A 12,260-nucleotide genomic window follows, 5' to 3' on the forward strand; every position below is an offset into this window, starting at 1 on the left:
GAGGCACAGTGGTAAATGTTCTCTTCTTTCAGTTGGGAGAGATACTCATTTGCATTTCAATTTTTGTGCTGCTGGAAATTGTAAAAAGTAATCAGAAGATGTGTTTATATATCACTGTTTCTCTAAAGTTTAAACCATTATAATAAGAAAATCCTATCCAGTATTCATAGAGAAAAATGTCAAACACAAAATAGGGACATATCAGGTATTCAGGTGACTGAATCTCAAACAATATTGTACTAAGGGAAGGGGACAAAAGTAGTTCTGTGATTGAATATTTCAGATAATTTAGAAGATGTACAGCAGGCAAAGGTCTCTTATTGACAACTTGTGTGTTGTATTACACACATCTTGTGTGTGTGTAATAAAATCCAAAATCGTAAGACTGTGCCTGAGCATAGTTAATGCAGCGAAAATTGTTTGGATCACTTTTTGACTTGGGAGTGTATTGCCATAACTGAATTCCAATTTTCAGCTAAGAAGATTTCATTGAAAACTGACATTTCTGAACATTTGTAAGATGGAAAATAAACCAGCAATAACATGCACAAGAGAATGAGCCTGATGATAGATTCTTATGAGTATGCCCGGATTGCTTTATGAAAAAGTTTAAGAAAACTGTAGAGAAAACTAATAGGATTACATTGTTACAGACAACACAAATCTAGGGAATAAATACTGGCCTTTTATTATTTGTTGCTATTTTCATTATTTTAGAATCATAGAATAGAATCATAGAATAGAATCATAGAATAGTTAGGGTTGGAAAGGACCTTAAGATCATCAAGTTCCAACCCCCCTGCCATGGGCAGGGACACCTCACACTAAACCATGTCACATTTTAATTGAATGTAGTGTTTGGGGAGAATGCTACATCAGCAAACTTTTTGTACACCCAGAAAAATGAAAACAGCCATAAAGCAGCTTTTGATGCTTAGCCCCATAAATGCCTTTCTGCCATGACATGAGGGAACTGGCCCAACAGACCTTACTGCTCAGGGTTTGGATAGTGTGATGTAGCTTTCCATAAGGTGGCCCTGCTTGGGCAGGATGGTTGGACCAGGTGACCTCAAGGTCCCTTCCAACCTCCTCTGTTCAATGATTCTGTCAAGATGGCTGACTGTGTTGGTAACTTCCTGAGAATGATACCTGTCCACAGTAAACCTCTCTGAGCCTGATAGGCTTTGCTTTTATGGATCACAATGGTGTTAAGAGACAGTAACACTAATTTCATGCCCTCATGACCTGTCAGGTTGAGATCTCAGTGCATGGAAGTCATTTAAACATGCAAATAGCTTCAATACATAAGCCGTGCCATTGAATCAAGCCTACAAGGGTTTTACTTTTATCAGGGCTATCTATATGCTTAAAACAATGCATGTGCATTTGTGTTTTGCCTCAGGCATCAGCCTTATCCTGAGTCTCCTTCAAGCAGGCTCCACCCCCAGCAGAAGCTGCTGCAGCTCTGGACAGACACTGGTTGTTTGGGGGGCAGTCAAGTCCTGAGGTTCAATACACCTCATTTCTCCCAATTGTATTTTTAGGCAGTTTCCTTTCTTTTTGGTATTGACCATTGCTTAAACTGCAATACCTTTCTAAGCAGGTTTTCCCTTCATTGTAATGCTGCAATGAAGCAGTGAACCTCTGGAGAGTTTCATTCTCCGCTGCTACTCCAGCCCTATTGCGCATAAAGCCTTGCAGCTAAGCACAGTAGTGACCTCTGGAATATGAATCATTTTTTTTTCCGTCATCAGCTTGTCTGGTCTCTGCAAGGCCAACATTCCTGCCTATCACCAGGATAAAATCCCAAATGCTATTTAAAATCCTTCCATCACCTTCTATCTCCTATAGGTTTCGGGATAAACATTTCAGCCTGGTTCTTTTAACAAATAAAACATTTTATTTAAAAGTGAAATAGGAAATTTGAGCATGTATTAACACTTCATATTTGTGTAAGGATTTATAACTCACCACTAGGATTAACTAGAGAGCTAAGAGCAATGCCACCTTCTCCCCTGTGGGAGCAGCCCATCCTCACTGAGTGTTTCCTTGTGACAGACAGGTGCTCCTTCCACATAGTGCTTGGCTCAGCTCAGCCTGGAAAAAACAGTCCAGGAACAGATTGTGGTTCTTAAGCCTTAATTCTGCTCCCCCTGGAGCCAGGTTTTCCTCCATTTTTTACTGTTTTAAAAGCAGAGTATGTAAGATTGTATCTGACTTGTAACTGAAATAACTCAGAAAAAATAGTCCTTACTTTCAGTCACACTGGAAGAATTGTCAGTTAATTCCCTTTTGACAGAATAGTGTTGTACTTCAGACCTTAACTCTGCTCTCAGTTAAAACTTGTTTGCTTTGAAAAATAAATACTAAACAACCCAAGATCTAATAGTTTCCAGTCATTGCCCAATGGCTAATTTATTCTTTACATAATTAAGAGTGGATAGCAGACACATTATTATTTCACTATTTGTCTGTGGGAAATGGCTTATGAAGTATGCTGGAGCATTCTTTAGCTAGGAAAGAAGTCTTCAGCTGGCCTTGGACAGAACCAGAATCTGACAATGAAAGTCAATGCTTCATAAAATTTCTATAATATACATTTTTTTTCTCCAGAAAAATACTTAAAAGGAAGTTATAACCTTCCCTTTCCTAAACTGCCACAAATCCAACTGCATGAAAAACTTTTAATACTGTGGAGCAGTCAAAAAGCCAGAAAGTTAACACCTCTATCATAGGTTTTGTTTTAGTGCCAATCTATTTTCCCAAAAATTTATTCAGATGTTGTAGCAATTGGCAACAGTACAAAAATCTGTAAATGGATGGGGCAGAGTGCTTGTTGGCCGTGTTCAGGGTCTAGATGGCCTTTTTTTCCAGTGCCAATGATGTTGATTTTAATCCTATTAGCTATTTCTGTTGTGATGGTAATAAGTCACTGCTGAACTGTACAGACAGTTTGTGTGGGAGAAAGCTTTCTTGTCTGTTTTTATTATCTTTATTATAGATTGATAGGCAGTGATTTTGTTCAGATTAAATTTAAGTTTCAGATGAGGTTTCAAAGTTTAGACCTGAGTTATACAGGTTTGGTTTTGACAACAGCCAGACTGCAGGCTTACCTTGTAAGATCTCTACCATCCAAACCAGGAAACATTTTGCTTTCATGATCTTCTTACATCTTAAGTAGAATTAGAAGAAGCAGGATTTTAGTTTGGACTTGTCCTATCTGTGACTCCCTAGGAATAGGTGGAAATATACTTCTGGGAATTAAAATATCACTTTTTGGTTTTCAACCATCTTTAAATCCTAAACATTTTCTGTCCATTTCCAGTTTCTTCTTGGGCTGCACGAAAATATTTTATGGAGCCCATTATCATTTGAGCACTTCACATTTAATTCTCTTTTTCAGTGATCTAAAACATGGATTAGATTTCCATTCACATGTTAACATTGTGCCAATTTCTTTGAAGATCGGCTCTAATCTTTCACCCATTTCTGTCCTTATGTGAGCTTTCCGTGAGAAAATAAATGCCTGGCTAGTCAAGTACATATTAAAATACAATGTTAATAAAAGTGAACTGTTGAACTGAAATATGCAACTTTCAGATGTCTTCATTTTTTTTCTCTGCAGCACCCTTTCCAGGTCACATACCATCAATTTAGCTGGTAGTCTCAAGACTGTTAGGGCTCACTGACTGTATATTACAAAAGAGCCATTTTTAAGAACACAGGTTATGAGTCAATTTGGTTAAAAAGAAAGGAAGATTAGTGCCTCCCTTCTGAAAACTGGCCTAGGAGCACAGCTCCATTTAGATAGTAAAAATATAGCATATGGCTCTAAAGACAGCATTTTAATACCTGAGAAGCATAAAGGCATTAACCTACCATATCCTTTCTTTTACGAAAATAATGCTTTTTGAAATCTTCAAAGAGGAGGATGACTTAAACTAATATTTTGCAACCTCTATTCTTTCTATGAATGAAAAGATGAAGTGTGGCAATAGTCTAAAGAAATACTAGTGGAGAGATTATTGGGATCAAACCTCTTTATTGGGATTGATACTAGGTAAAGTTACCAGTACTCTTACCATTATGTCAGAGTAATGCCATATTCCCATAGCAGCAGAGCACACTTTTTATGGCCACTGTATTTTACAGAAACCCACCAACAATTTAAGAATAGAGGACATAACAGCAGCTCAATTTTAAGAGCAAATTCTGTTGGGGAAGCAATGCCTGCATAGGAAATACAGGATTTAATGAACACAAGAGTGATCAAACTCCTACTTTGTTATGCTTTCAACATTACCTAGAAACCCAGACACCCAGAAATCTTTTTGTTATATTTTAACTAATCCCTGTCAAGAATATTCATAAATTAGCTATATCAAAATGACGGCTTCATTGTTTTAATGCTTCTCTCACTTCAGGTTATCTGCTTCACAGAGTCTTGGCTATTACTTCATGATTTTCACGAAATGTCACACTGCAACCTTGAAATGAAATAGGTGACAGGAGAGCCAGAAATGTATGTTTATTAAAACTATAATTTTTACAGTCCCTAATGAAAGCAAAATAATCCATTGTGACAAATCTGGGTTTACTTGCCTTTGATATTTTTCATTTTTTTCTTCTAGTCTTATTCCAAAAGGAAACAGAAATCAGAAAGAATAAAGAATGCTACTACATTGAAGTAGTAATCTTATTAAGTTTTGCCAGTAGGAGCTCATTTTTTCTTAACTTTCCATAGTGCCGTTCATTTGAATTAATCAACCCACATACATTATGTGGTTCACGTTTTAAAAAGGTTTTTTTTCCTTATGAGATACAGCTAAAAACCTGGCAATTGAAAACAGACACAGAATGTCTTAGTGGAATAAAGTCAGCTGCCTCAACAAACAACTCAGACTGAACAGAACATTTAGGCAAGATTCTTAAAACAGTTGCTGCACCGGATAGAGCTGGTAAATTAGATTTGAAGTGGGAAAGGGATAAAACCAGGCTCTCTGGAGATAAGTCTGGAACAGCACGCTAAAGTTTGAAGAAGGGTGTGCTAGGGAAGTCCTTCGATCTATTATCTCAGTGGAGATAGGGTTATCAATGTGTTAGAAACCATGGAAGCAACTGAGAATGGTCATGTAGAGACTGGGGCATTTTCCCCCAGAACAGTGGTGGAATCAATAGCCCAGCTGAAGTGCATCTATACCAATGCACACAGCATGGGCATGAAACAGGAGGAGCTGGAAGTCACTGTGCAGCAGGAAAACTATGACTTAATTGCCATCAGAAAAGATAGGCAAGGGAGGTGGTGGGGCAGCTCTGTATGTTAGGGAGTGGTTTGACTATCCAGAGATTAATGGTGGTGACAATAGGGTTGAGTGTTTATGGGTAAGAATCAGGGGGTGGTCAACAAGACAGGAGGAGGGTCAGCTGAAGTGCTGCCTTGGACTTCCAGAGGGCAAACTTTGGCCTGTTTCAGAGACAGCTGATAAAGTTCCTTGAGGGAGGAAGTCCTGAAGGACAAAGGAGTCCAGGAAGGCTGGATATTCTTCAAGAAGGAAATCTTTCTTACAGATGCAGGAACCTACCATTTCCACGTGCAGAAAGAAGAGCCAGTGGGGAAAGATACTGGCCTGGCTGAACAGAGAGCTTTGGCTGGAACTCAGGAGAAAAAACAGCTTATGGCCTTTGGAAGAAGGGGGAAGCAACTTCGGAAGACTACAAAGATGTCATGAGGTTATGCAGGGAGATAATTAGAAGGGGCCATGCCCAGCTAGAACCTAATCTGGCTACTGCTGTAAAAGACAACAACCCCAGGCAAAACACTATGGGCTTCAGGAAGAGGGGCTGGAAAGCGACCCGTGGAAAAGGACCTGGGGGTGTTGTTCATCAGCCAGATGAACATGAGCAGCTTGTGCCCAAGCAGCCAAGAAGGCCAAGAGCATCCTGGCCTCTATTAGCAATAGTGTGGCAGCAGGGCCAGGGAAAAGTTTGTCCTGCTGTACTGGGCACTGGTGAGGTTGCACCTTGAATCCTGCGCTCAGTTCTGGGCCCCTCACTCCCAGAAAGACATTGAGGTGCTGGAGCAGGTCCAGAGAAGGGCGATGGAGCTGTTGAAGGCTCTGGATCACAAGTCTAATGAGGGATTTGGAGAAGGTTGAGGTTCTGAATGACTTCTTTGCCTCAGTCTTCACTGGCAAAATCTCTTACTGCACCACCCAAGTCTTGGAAGGCGGTCGCAGGGACTGTGAGAATGAAGACCCTAGGCCCACTGTAGGAGAGGATCTGGTTCGAGACCATCTTAAGAACCTAAACATACACAAGTCCATGGGACCCGACAACATCCATCTGCGGGTCCTGAAGTAGCTGGCGAATGAAGTTGCTAAGCCACTGTCCATCATATTTGAAAAATCGTGGAAAATGTCGTGGTTTAAGCCCCGGCTGTAAATTAGAACCACGCAGTCTACTTCCCCCCCCCCCCCCCACTCCCCAGAGGGATGGGGAGGAGAATCGAAAGAATGTAACTCCCACGGGTTGAGATAAGAACAGTCCAGTAACTCAGGTATAACACAAATCACTACTGCTGCCACCAATAATAATAATGATAAGAGAAATAACAAGGGAAGAAAATATGATACCGCTCGCCGGAAAAGAGCCCGACCGAAAAGAGGACGTGCCCTTCCGGGTAGCTCCCAGTTACATCCCCGGGCATGACGTGCTGTGGTATGGAATACCTCTTTGGCTAGTTTGGGTCAGGCGTCCTGTCCCTGCTTCCTCCCGGCCCCTCCTCCTCCCTGGCAGAGCATGAGACTCACAAAGTCTTTGATCAGTCTAAACATCACTGTTATCAGCTTTGTTCCGAGGCTGAAAGTCAAAAACACAGTGCTGCAACAGCTACTAAAAAGGAGAAAAACTGACTGCTACTGCTGAACCCAGGACAGTATCCACCCCTTATTCCATACCATTCACGTCATGCTCAGATCCCACATTTTCCATATACCCTCACTCTCATTTCAGTGCACTGTTATCTTAGTGCACGGACCAATTCCTATAAAGCTGCTGAGTCCGTTCGGTTCATGATGTTGGGCTCCATCTCTTGTAACAGTCTTTCAGGGCAGGAGAGGCTGTGTGCAGTGTTGGATCGTTGTCTGCTGATGCTGATCGTTCCTTCACTGTAGAACTCATCCGGTTCTATCAAAGTTCATTCTCTGTTGGGATGATGGTCGGAGGGAAGTCAGGGCCAGTCGCTGGTGCCCTGCAGACTTCTAGTTGATGGCTCTAGCAGGCAACAGCGTACAATTGAGTTCATTGTCTGTTTTCCCCTAAAATCAAATCCCCTTGAGGTACGCATCGGACTTCCCCATCTTCCTGCATTACCCACCAGGTATATCCAGGTCCCTGAGCAAAAGCAATCCCACGAGTGGGTTTGCCTTTACCTGAAGCAGGAATAACCCAGACTGTCTTCCCCAGCAAATTCTTCATGTGCACCACAGGAACTTTGTCCCCCTCTACAATATGTAAAAGTTCCGACTGGGCTGGGCCAGCCCTGTTGGCAGATCCTCTGGTGTTGACCAACCAGGTGGCCTTTGGTAAGTGTGTATCGCAATGCTTGAAAGTTCCCCCACCCATTGCTCTCAGTGTAGTTTTTAACAGCCCATTATACCGTTCGATTTTCCCAGAGGCTGGTGCATGGTAGGGGATGTGATATACCCACTCAATTCCATGCTCTTTGGCCCAAGTGTCTATAAGGTTATTCCGGAAATGAGTCCCATTGTCTGATTCAATTCTTTCTGGGGTGCCATGTCGCCACAAAATCTGGTTCTCAAGGCCCAGGATAGTGTTCCGGGCAGTGGCATCGGGCACAGCGTATGTTTCCAGCCATCCGGTGGTTGCTTCCACCATGGTAAGCACATGGCGCTTGCCGTGGCGGGTTGGTGGGAGTGTGATATAATCAATCTGCCAGGCCTCCCCATATTTTGTCGTCTAACCCCAGACAAGACCCAAACCCGACTCTGCTTAACTCTTGAGATCAGACGTAATGGTTGTGAACAAAACACACTCTGTATGCGTGCCAACATGGTGACCCCCATCACAATCAGCAAACAGGTCTCAACAATATTAAAAGGCCACTCAAAAACTTCAAAACTCTCAAACGATGCTGTAAACGGTCTGGGAGGGGCACTGGGAGGGTAAAAGAATGTCTCCTTCATAGGTTGACCACCCAGGAAGGAGAAAAAAGATGTGTAATTGCTAAGCATTTGTATTATATACCTCCCAAAGTATAAAGGTGGTGACCACACTGGGAACACAAGCCAGATCAGTTTCATGATCAATCCTTCTATTGTATTACAAGTCATTGCTACAAAATACAACGAGACAACAACCTTAGCCCAAGCCCCACACTTGAAAAACACCAACACAGCAAATACCGGCTCTAAGTAACCTACGGCATATTGAGACTGTGAGATCAAAAACAACAACTTTGAGAGCCAATAAATCAGCATTGTGACGAGTGACTATTAATCTAAAACACTGAATGCTTATCACAAATACGATTAGACACACTCCGGTCAGATCTGTCGTTATCTCAACCCTTCGTGCCCCACGTTGGGCGCCAAAAAGAACTGTCGTGGTTTAAGCCCCGGCTGTAAATTAGAACCACGCAGTCTACTTCCCCCCCCCCCCCCCACTCCCCAGAGGGATGGGGAGGAGAATCGAAAGAATGTAACTCCCACGGGTTGAGATAAGAACAGTCCAGTAACTCAGGTATAACACAAATCACTACTGCTGCCACCAATAATAATAATGATAAGAGAAATAACAAGGGAAGAAAATATGATACCGCTCGCCGGAAAAGAGCCCGACCGAAAAGAGGACGTGCCCTTCCGGGTAGCTCCCAGTTACATCCCCGGGCATGACGTGCTGTGGTATGGAATACCTCTTTGGCTAGTTTGGGTCAGGCGTCCTGTCCCTGCTTCCTCCCGGCCCCTCCTCCTCCCTGGCAGAGCATGAGACTCACAAAGTCTTTGATCAGTCTAAACATCACTGTTATCAGCTTTGTTCCGAGGCTGAAAGTCAAAAACACAGTGCTGCAACAGCTACTAAAAAGGAGAAAAACTGACTGCTACTGCTGAACCCAGGACATCATGGCAGTCAGGTGAAGTTCCCGACGACTGGAAAAAGGGAAATATAACCCCCATTTTCAAGAAGGGGAAAATGGATGACCCGGGGAATTACAGACCAGTCAGTCTCACCTCTGTGCCTGGCAAACTCTTGGAGCAGATTCTCCTGGAAGGCATGCTAAGGCACATGAAAAACAAGGAGGTGCTTGGTGACAGCCAACATGGCTTCACTAAGGGGAAATCCTGCCTGACCTATTTGGTGGCCTTCTATGATGGGGCTACAAAACTGATGGACAGGGGCAGAGCAGTTGACGTCATCTACCTGGATTTGTGCAAAGTGCTCAACACTGTCCCACATGACATCCTTGTCTCCAAATTGGAGAGACATCAATTTGATGGGTGGACCACTCGGTGGATAAAGAACTGGCTGGATGGCCGCACGCAAAGAGTTGTGGTCAATGGCTCAATGTCCGGCTGGAGATAAGTAACGAGTGGTGTCCCTCAGGGATCGGTGTTGGGACCGGTCTTGTTCAACATCTTTGTCGGTGACATGGACAGTGGGATTGAGTGCGCCCTCAGCAAGTTTGCCGATGACACCAAGCTGTGTGGTTTGGTTGATACGCCGGAGGGAAGGGATGCCATCCAGAGGGACCTTGACACGCTTGTGAGGTAGGCTGATGCCAACCTGATGAAGTTTAACCATGCCAAGTGCAAGGTCCTACACCTGGGTTGGAGCAATCCCAGGCACGGCTACAGGCTGGACAGAGAAGAGATTCAGAGCAGCCCCAAGGAGAAGGACTTGGGGGTGTTGGTCGATGAAAAAACTGAACATGAGCCGGCTTCAGTGTGCGCTCGCAGCCCAGAAAGCCAACTGTATCCTGAGCTGCATCAAAAGGAGTGTGACCAGCAGGTCGAAGGAGGTGATCCTGCCCCTCTACTCTGCTCTCGTGAGACCTCACTTGGAGTAGTGTGTGCAGTTCTGGTGTCCTCAACATAAAAAGGACATGGAACTGTTGGAACAAGTCCAGAGGAGGGCCACGAGGATGATCAGGGGACTGGAGCACCTCCCGTATGAAGAGAGGCTGAGAAAGTTGGGGCTGTTCAGCCTGGAGAAGAGAAGGCTGCGTGGAGACCTCATAGCAGCCTTCCAGTATCTGAAGGGGGCCTACAAGGATGCTGGGGAGGGGCTATTCATCAGGGACTGTAGTGACAGGACAAGGGGTAACGGGTTCAAACTTAAAGAGGGGAAGTTTAGATTGGATCTAAGGAAGAAATTCTTTACTGTGAGGGTGGTGAGGCACTGGAATGGGTTGCCCAGGGAGGTTGTGAATGCTCCATCCTTGGCGGTGTTCAAGGCCAGGTTGGATGAGGCCTTGGGTGGCATGGTTTAGTGTGAGGTGTCCCTGGCCATGGCAGGAGGGCTGGAACTAGATGATCTTAAGGTTCTTTCTGACTTTAACTATTCTATGATTCTATGAACAAATGAGAGAACTGGGGTTGTTCACCCTTGAGATAAGGAGGCCTGGGGAGTCCTTATTGCTCTCAACAGCTACCTGAAATAAGGTTGTAGTGAGGTGGAGGTCGGTCTCTTCTCCAAAGTAACAAGCAATATGACAAGAGGAAATGGCCTCAACTTGTGCCAGAAGAGATCTAGATTGGATATCCTGAAAAATTTCTTCACTGCAAGGGTTGTCAAGCATTGGAACAGGCTGCCCAGGGAAGTGGTTGAGTCACCATCCCTGATGTATTTAAGAGACGTGTAGATGTGGCACTTAGGGGCATGGTTTAGTGGTGAACTTTGCAGTGCTGAGTTAATGGTTGGACTCAATCTTTTTTTCCAGCCTAAAGGATACTGTGGTTCTGATACTCCTCTTATCGACCAAGCTGCAACGTCTGATTTACCTAATTATATGTAATTATATGTAATTCTTCTTGCCACCTGCATAACTGACAATAACATTTAAAAGTATAACACCTTGAAGTGGTGGCTCTCCAGACTAACACAGGTCAAAATTTCCTGAGCTGAGGTAAAATACTGAAGAATGTTCCAGCTAATCAGAAACTGGCAGGTGATTCTGGTTGGGTTTATATGTATTTCTTCCATTATATTTTGTGTAAAACATCTCAGTGATCATTCACCATCTACACAAGGTTTTGTCAGTAGCTTTCTATATTTTTTGTACAACTACAGAAAAAAAACCATCATTTTTTTGCCTGCTACAATACACATCCCTGCTGAGGAATTTAGCTGCAGAACCTAATTGCTATATTACATTCCCCATCACTCCTATGATACTCCAGGGAAGAAAGAATGAGAAATTTATAACTGAAAAAGGAATCTTTTCACCCCCTTGTACAGCTATGTCTTGAAATACTTTTAAATGACATTTCAAGCATTATTACTTTAGCAGGCAGTCATCTTTATTCTCACATCTGGTCTCACCCATCGCTTGCCAATCCACTCAAGAACAGTAGCTCCTTTTTCACTTTAAAACAACCCAAAATGAAAGAGTTAAGAGTGGTATCATTAGGTCTTTATTACATCTCAGAGTTAATGATTCAAAGTGATATTGAACTAACTGGAAACATTTTAATTCTGTCAGACCCATGAGACCTGGGGTTGAACTCATATCAAAATACATTAGAATTAATCTGTGTAAACTCAGCAAACCCGCTGATTCCAGCTGTGTTAGCAGCTCAGGAGTTTGGTGGTGTATTTCTGAAGACAGCTCCAAACCGAGTTTCATTTTCTGTGAACTTGCATTGTGACACAGCTCTCCCTGAACTGGCTTTATTTGGTATAAATGACAGATTCACTCTGGTTTTGAGGCTTTCCAGACAGAATAGAACAATCAAAAAGTATTTCTGGTTCAGCACCTGTGAGTCCATTAACATGGCGACTCAGAAAGGGAATGGGATAAATGCTAATTAATCATCAGAGAAGAATTCATGGTTTCATGTTATTGCAATACTTTTTGTTCTTGTTTGGTTCAAACCTTTGCAAAAGGAAAAACACTTCCTAAATACATTTCCTAAATACATATTCCTTAAATAGCTTTAAACTAGATTCGAAGGGGGATGGGGTTGTAACTGGGCTTGCCCCAGTGGGGCAGCACTCTAGGATTGATGAAGACTGGGAGGCCT

The sequence above is a fragment of the Psittacula echo genome (genome assembly GCF_963264785.1).
Source record: "Psittacula echo genome assembly, chromosome: 1".
Classification (NCBI taxonomy): Eukaryota; Metazoa; Chordata; class Aves; order Psittaciformes; family Psittacidae; genus Psittacula; species Psittacula echo.